Genomic DNA, 24,710 nt, shown 5'->3' with positions numbered 1-24,710 from the left:
CATTGTGCAACAGTAACGACCCAATTTCTCCTTGGTTACCAGGATTAATCACCCTAACCAGAGTAACCCTCTTCTCTGCCTATTCATTCAGTAGCACAAGGCACCAAAATTGGCCAGACAGCTTTCAGTTTCGAGAAATCACTGTTAGGTCCCTTGGTGGAAGTGTTCCTCTCTTTGGAACGAAGGCCTCTAGGCCACTGGAGCCTTAAGTCACGGGGTGGAAAGCAAAAATTCTGCTAATGTATCAATTGGGGTAGTAGTAACAGGCACCACTCCCAATTCTACCTCTTGACCCCTGGGTTTATGGCAATTGGCTAAGGGAGAAACAGCATCATATATTGGATGCTGATTTAGAACATATGGAACCTCCTGGAGACCTTTGCTCAGCTTTGCAAGGTATTGCTACTTACCTGGTGCTGTAACTGAGTCTTCAAAAGGCCATTCTGCTATTCTGTCAAACCAGCTGCTTCACGATAGTAAAGAACACGGTTAGACCTGTGAATTCCATGAGCATGGGCCCACTGTCACACTTTATTTGCTATGAAGTGAGTTCCTTGATTGGAAACAAGGGTGCGTGCAAAACCAGGACAGCGGATAAGGCACCCTGTAAGTCCGTGGATGACTTCCAAGAACAAGTCAGTATACTGTAAATCATTGTATCATTTAGGAATTACATGTGGCTGCTCATACCAGTGACTTTCAATGATAGTGACTTAAAAGAACTATAAGTTTATATTTCCCTTCTATGGAAGAAATCTAAAAATATTCAATGCAACAGGAATATAGTGTCATCTCCTCTTTTGCTACAATATCCTTACCAAATGGCTTCTATCCTCAAGGTTGTCTTGTGGTCAAAGATGGTGGCTAGATCTCTAGTAATTTCATCAAATTCAAGGTTAAAGAGCAAGTGGGAAATACAAAAGGAATATTCACTAGCTGCCTATTTCTCTTCGTAAGAGCTTTTACAAAATTGTCTCCCAACAAATCCTCCATCTCATTAGGTCGATCTTAGTCACCTGGCCACACTAGAAGCACAATAGGCTGGGAAATTTCTCCTCCCCCTCCCCCTCCCCCTCCCCTCCCCCTCCCCTCCCCCTCCTTCTTCTTCTTCTTCTTCTTCTTCTTCTTCTTCTTCTTCTTCATCTGTTATCTCCCCAAGTAAAATTGGCAATTTTTAACAAAGGGAGAAAGACTGGATATTATGTTAGCAGCCAGCAGTCTGACATAACACAGCCAGGTGATTTTCCATGAGCCACCCTCCGTTTGAGATGATGTGCGGTTCTAAGAATATGTGCTTTTATTGCGATGACAAAACTGAAGTGGATGAAACTGCCTCTAGCTCCTCTGTTCCAGTTGCTCAATGGATGCCTGCATCGTTACACAACCTAGTAGATTTTATTTGTTCATATTTTCCCAGAGGAAACGTGATAGCAAGTAATGAAATTTTTTTTGAGTCTTTCATTTTATTATGATATATATATGTATATATGTGTATATATATATTCAGATTTGACACAAAACTATCCAGATTCTTCCCTTCCCCCCTAGAAACTTATTATGCAAAAACAGATTGATAGAAACTAAATGCCAGCCATGTCAATGGATAATACAAGGCGATAAAATGTGTGGGGAATGAGTTTAGGAATTCCCTGAGCCTGCACTGATGGGTTAACAAGGCATAAAGAATTACAAATTCATAGGATGCTCACATCCAAGTTTGGGTAAACAAGATTAGGCGAATAAGGATAGAGAAGGGGGGCAAAGACCCCCAGGATAGGGGAGGCAAAGGCCACAATACAAAGGTATATGAAATAAACAAGATGAAGTATTCAGGGCGGAAGCACGCCCCCCCCCCCCCCAAGTAGTACTATAGCAGAAAGCTGCTTTCACAGGAAGGAAGGACCAAATTAAGTAAACAGGTAAATAAGGCTATAGACCCCAGCAGGGTGAAGTTGCCCAGAGCAGAGCTAATTAGCAAAAGAAAGGTGCCTTGTTGACCCTGAGGTTACTTGCTCAGTCTTTCTCGTCCCTTAGATCAGTTTAGGTAAACAGAGGTGGTGCCTCATGTCTGCTGTAAACAACCATCCACCAGGCCACCTGACGCCAGGATTTTGTTTCATATTAACCCAAACCCCTAACCCTGAATATCTTCAAGACCCGCTTTCCCTCACATCCATGAGTTAATGTTCACAGTTTCATTATCCCTTTGTGCATGTCCATCACCATGTTTGCAAGCCTTCTGATCCTAATAAAAATGGAGAAAGGACCCTTAATCGGGGCTCTAGCCATTACTTGCATTTTAATCCTGCATCCTGCTTTCTTCCTAGACAAGAAAGAACTCTAGACCCAGAGTCTACGACAGAAATGAAGAGACACCCCAATATCACTCTGACTGTGATGATAATAGCAGGTTAAGTGCTGAGCCTTTCCCAGGGCATCTTTACCAAGTCGGGCTGCTGTGAGGAGCTTTCAAAATTGCTAGCTCCAAATAAGGACAAGTATCTGCGTTCGTTATGGGCTTTGTTCACATTTTCTATCTTTTTCCTTCATTTATTAATAATAATAAGCAGGCTGTGGTGGTGCTGCTTTTGAACGATAATGATTCATTTCCCTGTAGCATCTTTCTTTATAAAGCCTGAGCTCTGAGCAAAGTCATCATGAGACCTGCGTGAGTTGAGGGCAGTCATCAACTGAGTGTAATTCACCAGTGATCATAAAACCCATTACCACGTAAGAGTATTCACCCACAAGAAAAGGGCTCATTTGGGTAATTTCAAAGCTCTTTAAAATAACCTCCCTGAGAAGAAAACTTTTCTAATTTAGGTTATTAGTCATTTCTATCTGGATTATGAATCAATTACATCAGATACTTTCTGCTTAACACCTAAATGAAAAAGTTAGTGTCAGGACACAGGGTTTTGAATGTGGTGGTGGGTGAGCATTGAATAAGGAACAGGCAAGAAGAGGGCTTAGAGGGCTTTTGCCGGAAAAAGAAGTAGGAATTGAGTAGAGTTGAATTGGAGTCTACATTTGTAGGGCTGGGGGCATGGTAAATACCTCAGGCAGTTAAAAGCAAGTGAGCGTTTAGAAAGAGATAAAAGACGGGGCACCTGGGTGGCTCAGTCAGTTAATGGTCTGATTTCTACTCAGGTCATGATCTCATGGTTCTCAGGTTCGAGCCCTGCATCGGGATCTGTGCTGGTAGCTTGGAGCCTGCTTCGAATTCTGTATCTCTCTCTCTCTCTCTCTCTCTCTCTCTCTCTCTCTCTGCCCCTCCCCTGCTGATGCTCTGTCTCTCTCTCTCTCTCTCAAAAATAAATAAGCATTAAAAAAATTTAGAAGGAGAGGGGCACCTGGGTGGTTCAGTCGGTTAAGCGTCCGACTTCGGCTTAGGTCATGACCTCACGGTTTGTGAGTTTGAGCCCTGTGTCAGGCTCTGTGCTGACCCCTTAGAGCCTGGAGCCTGCTTCAGATTCTGTGTCTCCCTCTCTCTCTGCCCCTCCCCTGCTCACGCTCTGTGTTTTTCTGTCTCTCAAAAATAAATGTAAAAAAAAATTTTTTTTTAAATAAAAAAAATTTAGAAGGAGATAAAAGATGACTCTATTGGAGAAAAGGAAGGGAATCAAACTAAACATGGAGTTCTTAATAAGTCCATTGACTTGACCCCCTTTTTTCCTTTTCACCCCAGACATTACCCATCAGCAAATCCCATAATCTCTATTTTAATTTTTTAAACATTTATTTATTTTTGAGAGAGAGAGAGGAGAGAGGAGAGGGCAGAGAAAGAGAGAGAAAGCATCCCAGTGTAGACCCCGTCTCAGAGCTCGAACCTACGAACCATGAGATCATGACCTGAGCCAAAACCAACAGTTGGACACTTAACTGACTGAGCCACCCAGGCACCTGTTAAATTTTTTTGTGTGTTTATTTATTTATTTTGAGAGAGATAGAGAGAAAGAGAGAGCAGGGCAGGGGCAGAGAAAGAGGGAGAGAGAGAATCCCTAGCTGGCTCCACGCTGTCAGTGCAGAGCCCCAATGCAGAGCTCAAGCTCATGAACCGCGAGATCATGACCTGTGCCGAAATCAAGAGTCGATCCCTTAAGCAACTGAGCCACCCAGGTGCCCCCATAATCTCTGTTTTACAATATACCCAGAATCCAACCACTTCTCCTTATTTCTATCACTACCACCCTTTTCTCCTGGATTATTGCAATAGCCTCCTCATCGACCTGTTCGTTTCCAGCTTTGTTCCCCTCAAAGCAAACAGAAAGGTCCTTTTAAAACAAAAGTCAGATCATGCCACTCTGTTTCAAACTCTTCGATGGCTTCTTCTGTCTCTCAGTAGAAAATCCTAACCATGGTCTCTTGAGACTGGTCCCTGGAACTCTTTTGATTTTATCTCCCAACTGTTTTCCTGACTCATTCTACTGCAGGCATTCTGGCCATCTTGCTGGACCTCTGCTACGCCAATAGCTTCAATCTCCTAGGCCTTTGCGTTTATGATTCTCTCTCCCTAGAATGCTCCTCCTCTAGACATCTTCATTCATTCACTTCCTCAGGTGATTCAGATCTCTGCTTGTAGGTTATCATTTGGGGGAAGATTTTAAATATTTTAATGTTTATTTTATTTTTGAGAGAGAGAGAGAGAGAACGTGCAAGTGGGGAGGAGCAGAAAGAGAGGGGGAGACACAGAATCCGAAGCAGGCTCTGCGCTGACAGTGCAGAGCCCAATGCAGGGCTCGAACTCATGAACCATGAGATCATGACCAGGAACCGTGAGATCATGACCTGAGCCAAAGTCGGATGTTTAACTGACTGAGCCACCCAAGCGCCCCTACAGGTTATCTTTTTAGTGGACCTATTCTAAAAAGGCACTGACACCCCACCTTATAACACCCCATTCCTTTACCCTACCATATTTCCTATCATAGCACTTATCACAACTAGACCCATGTATTTGTTTATGGATTCATTGTCTACATCCTGTCACTGGAAGCCTTGTTGCTTAAGAGCAGATTCTTTGTCTGTTTTATTCTCTGCTACATAGAAAGCACCTAGAACAGTGTCTGGCACATAACAGTGGCTCAATAAACGTTTATTGGGTGACTGTATGAATTGCCTGAGGCCTCGGGAAGTTTCTGGGAAATCTTAGAGAAAAAGTTGAGATATTCTTGCTACCAATGGAGTAAATGTTTAGCATCTTCTCCAATCAGATGCTGATCGCTTTTGCTCTGATGCAAGCATTGAGGCTGCTTTGCTGAATCTCTGAGCTAAATGTCTCCGTGGCACATTTAAAACGCTGATTACCATAGATTACTTGAAAAATACTTCCATTCAGTTACCCAAAACCCTTCCTGGGACAATTATCAAATGTACTTGTTAACATTAAATTTACCTTTCTGTTAAATGCTTTCCTTTGGCTGCGATCATTTTGAATATAAAAGAGGTCATAAATCTGTGCCAGAAAAACCCCTTTTCAACCTAATAAAGAAAAACATCTTGTGCTCATACATGACATACTTTTAATTTGTGGAGTTCTGAAGTTTCCTAGATGTTTAATATGATTTTGACCCGTTTAAGCTCACCATTTCTTTTGTAGTCAGGCTTTGTCACTACGGATTCTCCCAGCTTGGTTAATATTGTCATTTGAACGTGGGCCTAGTTGGAATCCTGCTGTGAACAAACTGTCTTGCCCTGGTTTTGCAATGTGTCAGCTAGCCTAGGCTGAACTACATTTCCCAGAATTCCCTGTCTTGTTTGTTTCCAGTTAAGGTCAGCTTCAAGGGAGATTCTTAGGAGATCTGGAGGCTGGAAGAGAAGCAGTGGCCATTTTTTAATTTTTTTTTTTTTTTTTAGCTGACATGAGTTCCACTTCTCCCTCATGAGACTCCAGCTCACGTTTGTTGGTTCCAGGCGGCTTGTGATCTTCCCGTCCTCACTGCCTTCCCTGTGGACTTGAAGCCCTAGCATCTTATGTGGAGAAACAGGTTTACAGAGACTTCTTACCCAGTTCTCGCAATCACATAAGGCCAATTCCATGTACCAAGTCTCTCTCAGATAAACAGATATAGACATAGATAGAAATATCAGTGTTTCTCGACGTGGGGCAATTTTGCCGCTCAGGAGAAATTTAGCAGTGTCTGGAGACATTTTTGGTTGTTCTAATTTGGTGGGGGTGGGGGAGTTGTACTTTTGGCATCTAGTGGGTAGAGATCAGGGCTACTGCTAAATAAACCATAGTATACAGGACAGGCCCCCATCTCCCTACAGAAAATTATCCAGCCCCAAATTTCAATAGTGCCACTATTGAGAAACTCTGATATAAATACAGATATAGATAGATCCTAGGGGTTCTGCTTCTCCAGTTAAATGTCAACTGATACAGATTTTGCTACCAAGAGTGATTCCAGAGGAATGAAGTCTTCTGTAGGGAATTTAGATGGGGCTTTCAAAAGCTGTCAAAGTGATGCTGAAAATTCAAGATGCAGTGTCTTTATTTATTTTTAAGTAAGCTCCGTGCCCAATGTGGGGCTTGAACTCATGACCCTGAGGCCAAAAGTCACATGTTCTATGGACTGAGCCAGCCAGGTGCCCCTCCAGAGGAATAAAATCTTAAGGATGATTTCTCTAAATTGGCTTTGAGTCTTCTGGAAATGGTTCTCTAATCTGATTAGATTTAAAAGCACTAATGAATTTATTTCCAGTAGTGAGGAGGGTAATTGTAGTCCACGGCATGATGTGGCAATAGAAATACACAAAATATAAGGGCATCTGGGTGGCTCAGTTGGTTAAGCATCCAACTTCAGCTCAGGTCATGATCTCACAGTTCCTGAGTTTGAGGTCTACACTGGGCTCTGTGCTATCAGTGCAGAGCCTGCTTCAGATGCTCTGTGCCCCTCCCCTGCTCATGCTCTCTCTTTCTCTCTCAAAAATGAATAAATATTTAAAAAAGAGAAAGAAATACACAAAATATTACCATTGGATATTTCTAATAAAACACTTACAGAAGGCAAGTTTCTAGATGACTATATATTTGATGCTTTAGAATATTTTAATGAAATGGAGTAGTATAATGGAATGGGCAGGCTGTTCCTCACTGTGCCACACAATACAGATAGGATACGCTCAGAGATTTGAATTCCCAGCTCAATGTTTACATAAAGGACCCAAAAGCTTCTACATCTGGCCTGATATAAATCCTTATTTTTTGTAGGCACAGGGCTGAGATTTCTGAAAACCAAACCCAGAGTCTCTCCCTACCAGTGGCTCAGTTACACAAACTGAATTCCCTGCCTTAGGGCATCTCTATTAATAAAGTTAGGGCATTGATTGGGAAAGAATGAAATCCTGAAAAACTGGAATGGGCACCTATGGACAGATCCTGATATAGCTGGGACCTTTAACCTTGAAGTTCTGCTGACCTTTCTTTGCCAGGAGAAGCAGTCCTTGCCTGAGATGGATAACCCTCCTCGGCCTGAAGAAATTACAGTGGCCTGCCCTGAGGTAGTTACTTCCTAAGGCATTATTACTCCTCTTTAGGACCTACCTGCACCACTCCTCTTTTCTTGTAGACCTATCCCTGGACTCAAGTTCTAATGTGTGACCCATGAGCACCTGCCTTACACACCAAAAGAATTACATGATTTGTCAGTTTACATAGCCAAAAACCCGGGGAATTTGTGTTTGAATCAATCTTTGTTTATTAACCTTTTTAAGGTGTATTTATTTTTGAGAGAGAAAGGGACAGTGTGCGTGAGCAAGTCAGGGAGGGGCAGAGAGAGAGTGAGAGAGAGATTCCCAAGCAGGCTCTGCAGTGTCAGCACAGAACCCATTGCAGGGCTCAAACTCATGAATCGTGACATCATGACCTGAGCTGAAACCAAGAGTCGGATGCTTAACCGACTGAGCCACCCAGGTGCCCTTGTGTTTGGATCAATCCTAAAGATATGGGGTCAAGGTGAAAGTAAAATAAAGTTGGATCAGGCTGACTTTATTGACATAGTCCTGTATTAGTTAGTTTGGGCTGCCATAACAAAATGCTACAGACCGGATGGCTTAAACAACAGATACGTATTTTCTCACAGTTCTGGAGACTCGAAGTCCAAGATCAAGGTGTTGGCAGATTTGATTTGGTTTGCAGATGGCCACCTTCTTGCTGTGTTCTCATCTTATCTATGCACATGCAAAGAGAGAGGGAGAACTCTCTAGTGTCTCTTCCTCTTCTTATAAGGACACTAGTCCTATCAGATTGGGGTCCCACCCTCATGATCTCATTTAACTTTAATTATCTCCTTAGAGGTCTCATCCAAAATACAATTACAAATGAGGTTATGGCTTCAACATACGAATTTGGGGTGGGAGACACATGATTCAGTCCATAACAGGGCCACTAAGCAAAGATTCTAGATTCATGTTTTAGCTTGAGGGGCTTGAAATGGTTCTAACTGTTTGATCAGTCGGCTGAAACATGAACCCAAAGGTGACCTAAAGTAAATGAAATTGAAATGCCAGAATTGGCTTGGTAAACTGTAGAGCAGAGTATCTAAAAGCTTAGGGGTATTGGAATGTCAAATTGGCTTTATCACATAACATCTGCTCACTCGCCCAGAGAGGGTTCTAAGAACACCTTTTACCCTGGCTGTGAGAAATAAACCTGTAAGGGGAGTCCTGGCATCCTTGACGAGCTTTGTGCTGGCTATTTAGTAGAGTTCAGAAATTATAGTGGCACTGCTCCATAGACCTGGAACGTCTACATGCCCTGAGAATGACAGAATGGGCCAAGTGGCAGCATTTAATTGCTATTGTAGGTTGAATTGTGTCCCCCCAAATATATATGTTAAAGTCTCAACCCCCTTGCCTGTAAATGTGACTTTGGAAATAGGGCCTTTGCAGATGTCATCAAGTTAAGATGAGGTCATGCTGGATTAGGATGTACCCCGTCCAACAGCTTGATTGCATCCTTGTGAGAGCCTGAGCAGAGAACCCAGGTAAGCCAGGTCCAGACTCATGAGGCACAGGAACTCTGAGATAATTAATGTGTGTTATTTTACTTTATTTTAATTTTTTAAAATAAATGCTTATTCACTTTTGAGAGAGAGAGAGAGAGAGCGAGAGAGAGCAGGAGAGGGACAGAGAGAGGAGATGAGGATCAAAGCAGGCTTTGCACTGATAGCAGAGACCCCTATGTGGGGCTTGAACTCACAGACCATGAGATCATGACCTGAGCTGAAGTAAATGAAAATCAGAACTGCCTTCTGAGAAGCTGAGAAGCTCAGCAGCATACTGTGTCTGAAAGGAAAAGAAGCTAAGCAAACGGTGATGGCCGAGAAGCTGACAAGCTGAGGAGAGCTTCTGGAAGTTTAACAGGGGGAAGTTTAATTGGGGGAAGGATTGGGGCTCAGAGCCTGTGAAGAAGGAGGGACCCTGCTAAACACCACAGCCTTTAAGTTGGGATTGCCAAGACCTCTAATTTAAGAATGATGGTGAATGGCAAATAGCCCTTGGAATGACTAAAATCCAGCTTTGAAACAGATCAATACCTGATTGATAAAGGTGATATGCCCCTGCCGTAAGGGTCTTATAGAAACAAAGTCAAATCCTCACAAGAAGGAGAAGAATCCAAAGCTTCAAATTGCCTCTACAGGTTTTCATATATAGTGAACAATATGCAATAAAAGTGGGCAGGCAAATAGACAAGGAGAAAAATGAAACAATAGAAACAGGCCTTCAGTAGATCAAACACATCTTTAAGATAAATGTTGTTAATATATTCAGAGATTCCAGCGGAGAAGTAGAAACTATAAATAAAAAGAGAATCCAATGGAAATTTTATAACAGAGAATCTACAATAACTAAAATTAAGAACACAACAGATGCATTTAAGAGAAGCTTAGATGTAACTAATGAAAAAAATTAGAAGGTTGGAAGAGTTTAGACTAACATGCTCAGAAATGAAGCATGAAGAGACAGAAAATACAAAAAAAAAAAGAGTATAAGATACGTATGGTGCAGAGTGAAGATGTCTAGCATATATGAAATTTGAATTCCAGAAGAAGAGGAGATAGAAGCAAATTTTAAGAGATAATGGCTAGCATTTTCCAAAACTCATGAAACATATCAACCTAGAAACTTGAGAAGTAGTAGAAACCACAAACAAGATAAATCTAAAGAAAACCACATCTAAACACATCAGAGTGAAACTACCAAAAACTAAAGACAAAGAAAAAGTCTTGACACCGACCAGAGGGAAAATCTATTAACCTTCAAAGGAGAAATACTATAAATTCTAAATGATGGCTCAATGAAAATGATGGAAGCCAGAAAGCAATGGAATCTTCAAAATGATGAGTGAAAATAACTGATGATCTATAATTCTATACCCATAAAAATATTCTTCAAAAGGAAATTTAAAAAAAGACACTTCAGAAAAACAAAAACTAAAAAATGTTGATTACCAGCACACCCACATAAAGAGAATTACCACCAGTAGTTCTTTGTGCAGAAGGAAAATGAACCCAGATAAGAACACAGAGAGATAAGAAGGATTGAAGAGGCTAAAAAAAAAGTGAGGGGGTGCCAGGGTGGCTCAATCAGTTAAGTGTCTGACTTTAGCTCAGGTCATGATCTCACTGTTCGTGGGTTTGAGTTCCGCGTCAGACTCTGTGCTGACACTGCAGAGCCTGCTTGGGATTGTTTCTCTCTCTCTGTCTCTGCCCCTCCACCACTCTCACTTTTGTGTGTCTCTCCCTCTCAAAATAAATTAACATTAAACAAATAAAGTGAATATGTACGTAATTCTCAATGAATACAGACTGCATAAAATTGTAATGATAATGTCCAAGATAGTTTGTATACATTTCAAATTAAAATACATTTCAACAATACCACAAAGGAAACTAAGGGATGATTTGGTCACCATTCATAGGTTAGGTGGCAGTAACAAACAATCCTCAAAGTCTCAGTGAATAACACCACAATTTTTTTCTCACATCATATGTTGGCTATAGTAGCTCTGGGTTGGTTTTGGTTCCTCTCCATAAATTGCCTTCATTTCAATAAAAGTAACCACTGTTTGTGACATACTATTCTCATTGTAGAACAAACAAACAAACAAACAAATGGCAGAATTATCCAGTGGCTTTGAAGTTTCTGCTTGAAAATCACATACGGTCACTTCTCTTTACACTCCTTTGGCCAATGTAAATCATATAGCTAAGTCTTGTGTCAATGAGTCAAGAAAATTTACGGAGGTATTTCAAATCCTGTGACAATGGGCATGATTATACAATCTTTTGCAAAGAATACGGAAACCAACACATATTTCTGGATCTAAAAAAAAAAATACAATCTACCACAGAGTATAAACAAAATTAATGTGTTCTAAGGTCCTTATATTTTCTGGGATGTGGGAAAATAATTTGTATTACAAACTAACAAATAAAGGATTTATGTTTAATCTCTAGTGTAATCTTGAAAAGAAGAATAAAAGAATGTATAAGTAATAGGCTAACAGAGGAGAATCTTATTTTATTTTTTTAAATGTTTATTTATTTATTTTGAAAGAGAGAAAAAGAACGAATGAAGGAGGGACAAAAAGAGAGGGAGAGAGAGAATCCCAAACAGGCTCCGCACTGTCAGCCCAATGCGGGGCTTGAACTCATAAACCACTAGATCATGACCTGAGCTGAAATCAAGGGTTGGACGCTTAACTGACTGAGCCACCCAGGTGCCCCAGAGGAGAACTTTAATAAAAAAGAATATTTTATCAGTACAAAGAAAGCAAGAAAGGAGAGAAAAAAGAATATAAAATATATAGCATATGTAGAAAAGCGTAATGGAAGATTTAAATATAAATGTACCAGTAATTACATTAAGTGTAAATGATGTAAATATTCCAGAGCTTGTCAGACTGGATAAAAATGAAGCCCACTCTATTCTACTTACAAGATACATACTTTAAATATAAGAATACAGGAATTTTGAAAGTAAAGCTTAGAAAAATATACATACAACAACTTAGCACAAGAAATGCGGTGTGGCTAGACTGATACCAGACAAAGTAAACTTTTGGGCAAAAAGCATTCCTAATAAGAGAGACATTTTATTATGAGGTAAAGATTAATCCACCAGAGAGATGTGATAATTCTAGATTTGTATGTGTCTAATAACATACTCCCCAAACATATAAAGCAAAATGTGACGACAAAAGGAAGGCATAGTCAAATTGAAAAGACTTACAGTAAATTTTAATTCACTTTCCTCAGTTACTGAAAAGTCAAGTTTTTTCAAGTCTTCTATAAACTTGCCAGCATATTTTCTCATTCTTCTATCATTTAATTTGTGTTCAACATATTAAAGTACAGCATTTTTTTCTTTCATATATTTTATAATTTTGTATTGTTGATCTCCTATGAACTAGGAAAAGGAATCAGAGCCTTATGATACTAATGTAACTTTCTCTATTTTTTCCTTACATTTTTTTTGTAGTTTCTGTCTCATGAGTGAGAACAAAATGATATCTGGTATATATATGAATATTTATTGATAGATGTTACATCTCCGGTATAAATTGAACATGTATTAATTAGAAATTATGTTTGATTATGAGTAACAGAGACATCTTTCTATATAGTAGATAGAATTCTAGTAGTACACAGACTGATGAAAGTTTTATTCTTTCACATAAAAACATCTGGAGGTAGGGAGCTCAAGACTAGTAAGAGGGCTCTTTAAATTCATTGATAGCTGGTCCAATTAAACCAATAAACAAACAAACCCTACTTGACCCAGGAGTAGAAATCACAAAACAAAGAGAGGAAAAACATAATCAAAAATCAAATGAATCACATGTATTGTGACAAGCATAATTTAAAGGCTAAAAGCACAATTTTGTTTTAAAAAAAAGACTTAAGCAGGAGCTGGAAAATAAGCTGCCAATGAAAAGAGCTATGAGAAATAAAAATAAATATTAGAAGTAAATGAGAATGTTTAAAGAGGTAAATGTCACACTGGATGCCACCAAAACTAGAATAAACAGAAGCCACAATCAGGGACGTTGAAATCAAGCCTAAAAAAAATACCACATGAAATGAAATTATAAAGAAGTGAGTTACAAAATTATTTAAAAAGACGATAGATATGGAATAAAGATGAAAGCAAAAGAAACAGATAAGATGAAAAAAGGGTATTCAAAGATTTAATGGAAGTGTTTTTGAAATAAGTCTGCACTCTGTTGATCAAATCAGTTGCCTGTTTCCTAGGAAAAGTTACTGGCAAAGTTATTGATATTCAAAGATTAAGAAAGAAACCCTCCTAAGGGAATCTTGGGAAAAAAACAATTAACATACAAAGGGGACATTAACTGTGCTACTCTGAGATTTCTCTACAGGATACTACTTACCAAGATAATTGGAGGAATTCAATGAAATAATGTAATTATACTAGTCCTTGGATTGGCATCAGGGCATTCATAAAGTTATTGGAACTGTATTCAATGTATTGTTTGTATATACACGGATAAATTTTTCTAGATGAAGACAGATGGCTTTTTACCCAATTAACAAAGAGATGATAAATATGTTTAAAATTATATAGGGCATGTCTCCCCGGGGGGTGGGGGTGGGGGACGCCATCTTTGTAGTAGTCCACAGAAGAAGTATTGTCTGTCCATGAGTTTATTACAATATTTTTTTAAATGTGCGAGTTTCCACTCAAATTGTATCTGACATTAGTAAGAATAACATCTCTGTATAATGTGTTGATTACCTTATAATCGAACACTATTTCAATGCACATGTTTGCACTTTGCACAAAAGAATCATGGAGCGAGAGATAATAGAGTTTTGAGTAGTGAGGGTCCGGAGGTGACTGTCAAGAAAGAACTCTTGAGATGTCTTTGGTGCAAAAAGGTGATTTTATTAAAGCACGGGGATGGGACCCATGGGCAGAAAGAGCTGTGTTACAACTGTGAGGGGTGACTGATTATATTTTATAGAGTTGGGGGAGGTAAGGAAGAAGGGAAATTGCCAAAAGGACTTTCATATGCTTAAGAGGACTCCTAAGATACTGGGGGCCTTGCTTTTGTCAAGCTGAGGTTGTTTTCCATCTAGTAAAGCATTAACATTAAGACAGTAGGGAGTTCTGGAGGAATGTTCTACTCTGCATTTGCCTCAAGTATTTGTCAATGGGCTGCAGGTTATAAAGAAATTTACTGTTACTTACATTTCCTTCTCGCTTACATTTACTGTTACTTACATTTCCTTCTCGCTTTTGTGCCCCACGTCAAGATGGAGGGGAGGGTGATGTTAGAGTTCCAGGAAACTGAGTCTATAGGTTTTTGGAGGCTGTGCTATTGATAAGGTTGCCTTTTTCTTATAATTTACTAAGACGTGTGTAAACTGATGGAGTCTCGGGTCCTGCAGGGCTGTGACCTCTATCAGTTAACCATTTGTTTTCCCCTTTCGTTTGTTCTTGGGCAGCCAGGAGTGCCTGAGGAATGTCACACGGATCCCACCTGGTGGTGGTGGTTTGTTGTTAGCTTGTGTTTGGCTCTCAGCTTCCCTTAGGCTTCCTCTTCAAGAGCATTTAAGTTCTCATATGCTAGTAAGCACACTCTTCCCTCTCGTTCACCTTCCATAATGCTACAAATGAAAACTTTCTGACACCTACCATTGTGCAAATATTGATTTCCTTAAACAATTATGAGCAGGTAAAAAAACTAGACTCTTGCTTTAAAACAACATTAGTCTATGAAAGTATTCGGTCTTGACTTAAGCTATTTATTAACAAAAGCGCCTCTTGTGATACCCTGAAAACCACTGTGTGCTTTGGAGCAATGTTCTCCTTTAATTGTTTTGGGCTCAAAGGAAAGAGACAGAGGCAGAATTAACATGTGAATGGCCCATTCGCATGATCAAAGGACTAAATGATATTCTAGAAAGTAAAATAAAAGGCCTCAAAATTATTTAAACAAAGAAAACAGGAGATCTGACACACTATATTTGTATAAGTAATATCAATTGTGAGCACTAGTTTGGCTTCCACAGAACATTCTCTGCTATGTAAAATTAATGTTGTTTATTTAAATTGTATCGGTTGTGTGATATGATGAATTCAACTTTGAATTCCGATTGTATAATTGTATAAGACATGGTAGCATAAGAGGTTTATTCTTAGGTTATGTCTATGCATATTTATAGGCCATTATAATAAAAGAGAGTTTCTGTCATCACTGTGGATCAGCAAGAAATTCCTTTTTGCTTTATAAGTTAAAAAATGCCCACACAGAGCATAGTTCATGCAAACTACTCACCGTGTCCATATCTCTAGCTGGCATGACTCCACTCATTTGTCTCAAAGCATGGAAAATTGAGAGTTATGCCTCAGCAAAACAAGGTACAACATGCCCCAGCCAATCGAGGTCATTGCTAGATTTGTTGGCCAAAACTCAACACAAACAAATCCTCTCAGTCCATATTTACATAGTAGAAATTAACAAATGCAGGAAAACTTAGTCTTCCCTGGCTTGTTTTATCCTGAGTTTTCTAAAACAAAACAAAACAAAACAAACCCCGCAGTGCATGAAAGCACAATTTACATGCTTGCTTTTGAGGTAGAGTGCAATCTTAGCAAACCAAGAATGGGGAAAAGGGAATTTCAGTAAAGGAAGGAGCAAAAGCTAACATGAGGTGAAGTGTTACCAAGATGTTCATGGATGTACAGGAAAACTGGCTGATCTGTTGGTTATGCAGGATATCTTCAGAAAGGATGTGTGGAACCACAGCTTTCTTGAGCCATCCAGTTGTGTTTGAAAAGAGGAAGGGCAAGCAATTTATTTGCTAGTTCCTTTCTATCTACTGTTTGATTCGTCAAAGTTCACCTATGGGGCATTAACAAGACACCTAATCCTACTAGACAGTCACCTAAGAAGACAGAGCCACTGTCAGTCCAGGTAGTCAGACCTGGGTCTTGGAGCCATTGTGGCTCCTTCTGGGATAAACATGATGGTCGCCATGCTGAAGCCAAGTTCTTGTTCCCCAGAGGAAGGGGAGATCATCTATGGTGTCAAGGAGCCTGTGCTGAAATAGAACCCATACCTCCAATATCTGGCTACCATACAGTATAGAGTTTAGATAGAGAAGGAAGCTACTTTTGTAATGGGAAGGAGAGAAGGACAAAGATGGGGAAGGAAGAGCTAAGTAGAGCTGAGTGCCAATTACCCATCTGTAATAAGAAATATAAATGACCTTTGACTATGTTGATCAGGAAATTCTCAGCATACCACATGAAAACCAAATTAAATCAGAAGGTTGCCTTTTGAACTTGAGATCACAGCATGAAGATTCATTTGTACTTGCTTAAGACTGAAGAACATCAGGCTCTGACTTCCATAATGAAACTTACTTTTGGGCCAGGGTATTTCTATCCATGGAAATCGCATCCACTTTAGCATCTCTGACTCTTCTTTCTCTGAATTACTGGTCCCCACCCCTTGGTCTTGGGATGATCTTTGGCCAGTAGAATGTGGGTAAGATGATACACCAATTATGAGGTTAGACCTCAAGAGGACTTGAATGCTTGGGCTTGACCTCTTAGAAGTTGCCCAGGAGCCTGCTGCAACATGAGAGACCACATGGAAGAGAGGTACATTGTCCAACATGAGGTCATCCAAGAAAGTCAGCCCACAGTAGGTGGTCACAAATGCAAAATGACCCTGAGAGAGACCAGAAGAACTCCTCAGATGAGCATAACTTAAACTGCCAACCCTCAGAATCGCTTGCTCGGTAAACGGTTGCTGTTTTAAACTTTTTTTCAAGTTTTTAAAAAAATTTATTTATTTTTGAGAGAGAGAGAGAGAGAGGGAGAGAGAGATGGAGTGCAAGCAAGGGAGGGACAGAGAGAGATGGAGACACAGAATCCAAAGCAGGTTCCAGGCTCTGAGCTGTCAGCACAGAGCCTGACATGGGGCTCGAATTCATGGACCTTGAGATCATGACATGAGCCGAAGTCAGATGCTCAACCGACTGAGCCACCCAGGACCCCCCATGGTTGCTGTTTTAAACCACCAAGCTTTTGGGCAGTTTGTTATATAGCAACAGATAACTGGTATGTTTGGTATCTGAAATATAGACTATTTTTCCTTTTTCAATTGTAATCACCTTTCAGATTTAGAATGTTAATCAATAAGTTGATTTCCCCTCAAAATAAATACAAGTAAGTTGAAGTAGTTTTGAAGGGAAGATCAGCTACCAGGAGTTTCAACTGGCATTTTAATATATGTCCTGTGATTACAGATAAAAATTTCTTTGCAAATTATCCTTTGTAGCAGATAAGAGTTGCTTAATACACAAAAAATATTCTGAGAATACCAAGGGATTACACCTTCTATGAAACATGAGATCCCTTTCTCCTCCTTCAACACCCATGCAAGTGTTTGGAACGATACAGAAAAGAATGATAGCAGAGGAAATATTATTGAATGATTGAAATGCCAACCGTTGATCCTAATCTTCTGGCCATACTCCAAACCAGAAGACTTAGAAGTTCTACATTCTTTTTTTTTTATTAATTTTTTTTGAAGTTTCTTTATTTTTGACAGAGACAGAGTGTGAGCATGAGCTGGGGAGGGGCAGAGAGAGAGACACACACAGAATCGGAAGCAGGCTTCAGGCTCCAAGCTGTCAGCATGGAGCCCGACGTGGGGCTCGGGCTCACGAACTGTGAGATCATGACCTGGGCCGAAGTCGGACGCTTAACCGACTGAGTCACCCAGGCGCCCCTAGAAGTTCTACATGCTTATTCAAGTCGTATTTGATCTGGGAAGTCCAGTTGAACGAAGAGCCCCAGAAATGAAATAGCTAGTTCAAACCTGCTTTCCTTATAGTTCTAACACATTACCCCGTTGGCAATGGAATCTTAGTAAACTTCAGAACTGCCAAGAGGGTTGAACTACCTCAGGAATAAATAAGAAAATCTCTGCATAAACTGCCAGGGAACTCCGCTTTAGAGGAGACAGTAATAGGAAAGGATGGTTCTCTCAAACTCCAACTCTGGAAAATCTGCATGTGTCCCGGCAGCAAGGGGATAGACTATCTGATTTGTGGGATTAGCCTATCTTGCTTCATAGTGGAGCTCTCAACATTAATGTTTATAAAGATTCATAGATTCAGAACTGAAAAGTACAGGCCAGGTATGATGATTATGACTGATTTGAAAAAAAATTATCTATGCTCCTTAGAAATAGGATCCAAAAGAACTTTTATTTCCAGTCGTATGAGGAACTAAGAATCTACATACAATGAAAGGAGGCCTGGTGGTACTCGCTATAAATACGCTTATTTATTGTCCTTTTGTTATTTGTCTTCTGGGTCAGCTTTAAGCCATAAGAATGGTGATAACATACACCAAGGGAAAAATGGGAAGAGTCAATGTCAGCGCATATTTTCCTTTATTCAATTGGTACCAAGCTTTCCATTTAAAAGCACATGTCCTCACAACTGGAAAGAGTTCAATTGTGCACCTTGAGATCAGTCTATTATATGCCAACTACAGTGAAAATAAAGGAATGGCTATCCTCTAGATGGAAAAAAAATCAATTAACTGAGCAGCTTGCAATTCTTAGCCATTACTAATCTTTCCACATAGTCTCAGCAGGATTCTTTAAGAAAGGCAAACTTTCGCCAAGCATTATCTCAACCTCCCTGGCAAATGACAGCCAGTAGTGCCGTGGAAAAAAAAAATCAAGAAAGTAAAGATTTCTCTATACTCCAGTGGTTATTGATATTTTTTCTGGAAGACAAAAGGGTAATCCTTTAGAAACAAACATCTTTCTCTAATAAGTGGCTATTACTATGAAACAAATGTTTTTTGCAATGTACGCTGACTTTCAAAAACAGCTAGTTTAGAAGAATATGTATGTGTGTGTGTGGATATAGACTGAGAAAGAGAGAGATCTTTTTTTTTTACCCTCAAGACAGCTAAGTAAGTATTCTGAGACATGTCAGTGGTAAATAAAGGCACTTAAAGCTCAAATGTGATTTCCTCCAAATAATTTTGCATGCTCAAAAGCATGGTTTTTTTTCTTTCCAGAATAGAGCTAGGAAGTTATTGTGATAGTATAATCTTTTGCTAGACCCCTCAAAATCATCAGAGTAGACTCATCCTTGCAAAACAGCGAAAGCAGGAAGGTAAGCCCAAAGAAGAGTTTAAGGAATAATTTAAATGGTTGCACATTAAATAACAATACGTTAAAATTTTTGACTGGTGATCTTGTGAGGCTAAAGATGTCCAATCCACAGGGAGTGTAAATATTGAACAGTAGAAACTGTTGACATTTACTCAATGATTGGTAGTGAATGACTGCTGTGTACCAAACACTTTCCTAGGCACTGAGCATATTCTGGGGACATGATAAAGCTCCTGCCCTATAGAGATTACATTCTAGAAGAGAGAAGCAGGTAATTCATCAACAAGGAAGCAAGTCCATAAATTCCAGTGAGGAGGAAGAAAATATAACACGGTCATGTGACAGCGATGAAAACAGGGTAGGGATGAGCGTTAGCTACTTGCATGTTGAGACAAAGCTGTGCAAAAAAAAATAACAAATAAATAAATAAATAAATAGAGAGAGAGAGAGAGAGAGAGAGAGAGAGAGATACAGCTGTGCTGAGAGGCCAGTGTTTGGAATAAACATACCGTGATCAAAGATTAGAAAGAGTGGCTGGGATTTGGTGAGCTCATACTAGTTCACGTTGGGCCTTAGATATCATGGCAAGGAATTGAGATTTTTTAAAATATATTTCTTTAAGTTTCTTTATTTATTTTGAGAGACAGAGAAAGTGTGTGTGAGGGAGAGGCAGAGGGAGAGGGAAAGAGAGAATCCCAAGGAGGCTGTGTTCTGTCAGTGCAGACTCTCATGCAGAGCTTGATCTCAGGAATTGTGAGATCATGACCTGAGCCAAGATCAAGAGTCTGAACTGCCCAGGTGCCTCAAGATTTTGTTTTAAGTACGTTGGCAATTCATTAAAGCATATTAAGCTGGAAAGAAACTTATTATGACTTATGTTTCAAAAAAAATCAATCTGGAGTGGCCCCCAGGTGGCTCGGTCGGTTAAGCATCCGACTTTGGCTCAGGTCATGATCTCATGGTTTATGAGTTTGGGCCCCGCATTGGGCTCTGTGCTGACAGCTCGGAACCTGAAGCCTGCTTTGGATTTTGTGTCTCCTTCTCTCTCTTTCCCTCCCTGACTCACACTCTGTCTCTCTCTCAAAAATAAACAAACATTAAAAAAAAAAATCAACCTAGAGGAGTCATGGAAGGAGTGAGTCCAGTTGGGAGGTTGTTATAATAGAACAGAGGAAAGATGATGGTGGCTTATTCTAAGGTAGTGTCTGTGAAGGGCATTTGTACTGAAATGGAAAAAGTAGATAGGTTTGGGGTATATTAAAGGGGTAGAGTCAGCAGGTCAAGGTGACGGATTTGATATGAGTGTCAAGGATGACCCTTGGATTTCTGGTTTATCCTATGCAGTAGGAGAGGGGTCATAGGGTTTGGAGATCATGAGTGCTTTGTTGAACTTGTTGAATTTGAGATAAGTTAGCACCAATGAAATGAAGGAGTTGAATAGACAGTTGGACACGGGGGCCTGGGATGCAAAAAGGAAGTCTGGGTGAGAAGGCCTGGTAAGATCACCCTTATCCTGTGGCCACAACACAGCTACCTACAGCAGGGTTCAAGATAGGCCTAAGAAGCACCTGTTTCTGGTTGACTCCTTCTCTCATCCTGGCACCATTCTCTGTAGTCTATAAAATAGATTCATAGGGTTCAGGGTGTTCCAGGTAAGACAATATCTACGGTTCAGGTTGACATTGTTAAGGCCATTGATATCAACTATTGGCCTCCATAGAACTGAGGCCCTAATGACTCCCTTTCTCCTCCCAGTCTATCAACTTCTTTCCCATCCCTGTTTTTGTCAGTTACTACCACAAATCCAAAGCTCGCAGGTCATCTATCATCATCCAGATTTTCTCCCCATCCAGCTCTGCATATATGTGTAAGTCTGATCTCATTTCCCATGCTTCTCTGGTCCTCAGTCCCCACATCCTCTGAAACTCACGGTTTGTCATCAGCAAAATCTCCTGTATCTTCTACTTTATCTCTTAGTGTTCCCTTTACCTTCTTGTTCTATTTTTAAATGTTTATTTATTTATTTTGTGAGAGAAATAGAGAGGGAGCAGCAGAGGGGCAGAGAGAAAGGGAGACAGAGACTCCCAAGCAGGCTCCACACTGTCAACGCAGAGCCCCATGTGGGGCTCGAACTCATGAACTGTGAGATCATGACCTGAACTGAAATCCAGAGTTGGAAGCTTAACTGATGGAGCCACCCAGGTGCCCCATTACCTTCTTGTTCTAATCATAGTTTGGCCTCCTTTGAAACCTTTCTAAATATTAGTCATAGGACCTTGAGGTGGGGTATGTGTCCTTGTTGCTTTCCTATCATTTAATCTCTATTCTTTATCAAAAGTCACAGGTCTTTGAATTGCATTACCCCAGACCTCACAATCCTTAGCTCATTCTTTTTGTTGTTGTTGTTTACTTTTTTTTTAAGTTTATTTATTTATTTTGGGAGACAGCATGAGCAGGGGAGGGGCAGAGAGAGAGAGAGGGAGAGAGTGACCCCCAAGCAGGCTCCACACTGTCAGTGCAGAGCCTAGGGCATGGCCCAATCCCACGATCCTTATCATGACCTGAGCCAAGAGCAAGAGTTGAATGCTTAACTGACTGAGCCCCTCAGGCAGCCTTTTTCTTATATATTTTTACAGGGGTATAGTTTTCCTGTTTTAGTGTACATGTTTAAATTTCATCATTAAATACTGAGCTGAAGTATATGCTTGTCTTCTGTCCAGATCTTTGAACTGTAAAGGAAACATGGATGGCTTTATATTAAACAATTCAAGAATCTAGGGGGTAGGGAGTTTTGTCTACACATTTACACAGTTAGTGGCACAAGTAAACTCTATAAGGACAGGAAGATATGTAAAGCTTTTCATTTCAATTGGAGGAAAAATTTGTTCAAGACTGAAAGGAGAGGACCTTGGTTTTTGACGAGAATCTCCCCTTAACTTCAGACTTTAGACAAACAAAGGAGTTTGTCAGTACACGAAAACCACTGAATTGCACAAAATCTTCATTAGCCAAGAGAAATAGCAGTGACAGGATAAATGAAGAAGTGGCTCCTGCCAATTTGGGTTGTGGGGGCTGGCCAGTCTGCAGTGAGCAGGGATGGGTGGGCTGGAAGGTGGAAACCCAGTTGGAAGCTGCAACTGAAATCCAAGATCTGTAGATTAGAACAGCAGGCTGGAAACAGTCTAGAGGCAGAGTGATTAGTGCATTGATCAAAACTCCTTGCTTTCCAAGTAAGTTCCTAGGATGCTTTCTCAAACTAAGTTGGCTCTTTCATTTTCCCCCCCCCAAATCTTTATTTAAATTCTAGTTAGTTAGCACACAGTGCAATATTGGTTTCAGGAGTAGAATGCAGTGATTCATCACTTACATACAACACCCAATGCTCATGGTAACAAGTGCCCTCCTTCATGCCCATCACTCATCCAGCCCATCCTCCACCCACCTTCCTCCATCAACCCTCAGTCTGTTCTCTATCATTAAGAGTCTCTTATGGTTTGTTTCCCGTTCTCTTTTTTCCCTCCTCCCATATGTTCATCTGATTTGCTTCTTAAATTCCACACCTGACTGATTCTTTTAGAAGTCATCATAAATAGTACTCCTGGTCGTCGGCCTAATTCATGATTAACTTCAAACATCACAAGCTCTCATCACAGCCTTCTATGTTTCCAGCTCACTAATCTGTTACCCCTGTTCCAACTATTCTTAAATCTTCTCAGGACTTCTAACCATTGACCAAGTGGGCCATCATTGATGTGTAGCAAATATGTTTCATCTTGCTTGGTACTCTTTAAGATGCCTATGTCTTACCTTGTTTTTTGTCTTCTCCAGCCCTCCAAAGTATCCACATCCTTCTTTTTTCCCATCAAATCTATAACCTATTCTATCAGAACTGATATTCTTTCGCTGCCACCTGTAAAAATAAATGAATAATAGTAACCATAGTAACCCTTACACTTACATACTGCTATCCTCCTTCTCTGTACCCCCTTGAGATCTTTGCTCTGGAAATTAGCCTCTCCCTCAGGATCATTCTCATCATCATATAAGCTTACTATAAAATCTCCCACCTTAGATATAATGTTTACAATAAAAAAAAGATACCTGCCATTATCTCCTTTTTCTAGCTGTGATTCTATTTTTCTCATTCCTTTTATAGCAAAACTTGGCAAAGTGTTGTCTCTACTTACTGCCTCAAAGTCTTCACCTTCTTTTCTCTCTTTAACCCACTGTAACCAAAATTTTTCTCTCTCCATTGCATGGAAACAACCCTTCTCATGGTGAACATAACCTCCTATCACCAGATCACATGCTGAATTATTGGCCTTCCTTTTATACAGGTATTCAACAGCATTTAACAGAGATGACCATCCCCTTCTTTTGAAAATACATTTTTCCTTTGACCTTTGATTACATTCTCCTGGCTTTCCTCCTGCATCATTGGCTGCTACTTCTTAATCTTCTTTACTGGCTTCTCTTTCTCTTTGCATTTTTCTATACTGGAATCCCTAGGATTCATCCCTCAGACTTCTTTTCTTTATCTTCAGTATATCCTTAAGTGAATCCATCCTGGCCTGTGGCTTTTTTTTTTTAAGTTTTTGCTAAGTAAATACCCATCAAATTGAACTGATTTAATCAGACTGGTTTTTAAATATTTATTTTGAGAGAGAGAGAGAGAGAGCAAGTAGGGGAGGGGCAGAGAGAGAGGGAGAGAGGGAGAATCCCAAGCAGGCTCCTCACTGTCAGCACAGAGCCCAACACAGGGGTCAAACTCACCAGCCATGAGATCATGACCTGAGGTGAAATCCAGAGTTGGACACTTAGCCACCCAGGTGGCCCTTGCCTGGGGCTTTGAACATCATTCATGTGGTGATAATTTCCAAATTTCTCTGTAGTCCAGAGTACCTCTTTGAGCACCAAACTTCCATATCAGTATTCAACTACCTATGCGACATCTCTACTTTAAATGTCTAGAGACATGTCAGTCTTGGGGTGCCTGGGTGGCTCAGTTGGTTGAGCATCTGACTCTTGATTTCCCCTTGGGTCGTGGTCCCAGGGTTGTGGGATCAAACCCTCCATTGGGCTCTGTGCTGAGCATGGAGCTTGCTTAAGATTCTCTCTCTCTCCTCTGCCCCTCTCCCCTGGTCTCTCTCTCTCTCCCTAAAATGATAAATAAATAAATAGATAGATAGGTAGATAGATAGATAGATAGATAGATAAATGCAGACATGTCAGTCTTAACCTATCAGAAACAAAACTTGTGTCTTTTCTTCCCAGACCTGCTACTTATGCACTCTAGTTCATTTCACTTCGTTTCATTTCATAGCAGCTAGATGTTTTCAGCTTCTCAAAGGAGTTTATCCTTGACTCTTTCTTGTCCTGACTCTTCACTTCAATCCTTAGGCAGTTATTATCAGCTTTACTTTCAAAATATATCCTGATTCTGACCATCCCCTTGGCTGCCACCTTAGGCCAGACCACTAACATTCATTACTTAGCTTCCTCACTGCTCTTCCTCTTTCTCCCTTCA

Source organism: Acinonyx jubatus, chromosome X (genome assembly GCF_027475565.1).
Source record: "Acinonyx jubatus isolate Ajub_Pintada_27869175 chromosome X, VMU_Ajub_asm_v1.0, whole genome shotgun sequence".
Taxonomy (NCBI): Eukaryota; Metazoa; Chordata; class Mammalia; order Carnivora; family Felidae; genus Acinonyx; species Acinonyx jubatus.
The sequence above is the reverse complement of the archived record's forward strand: the minus strand, read 5'-3'. Positions refer to the sequence as shown.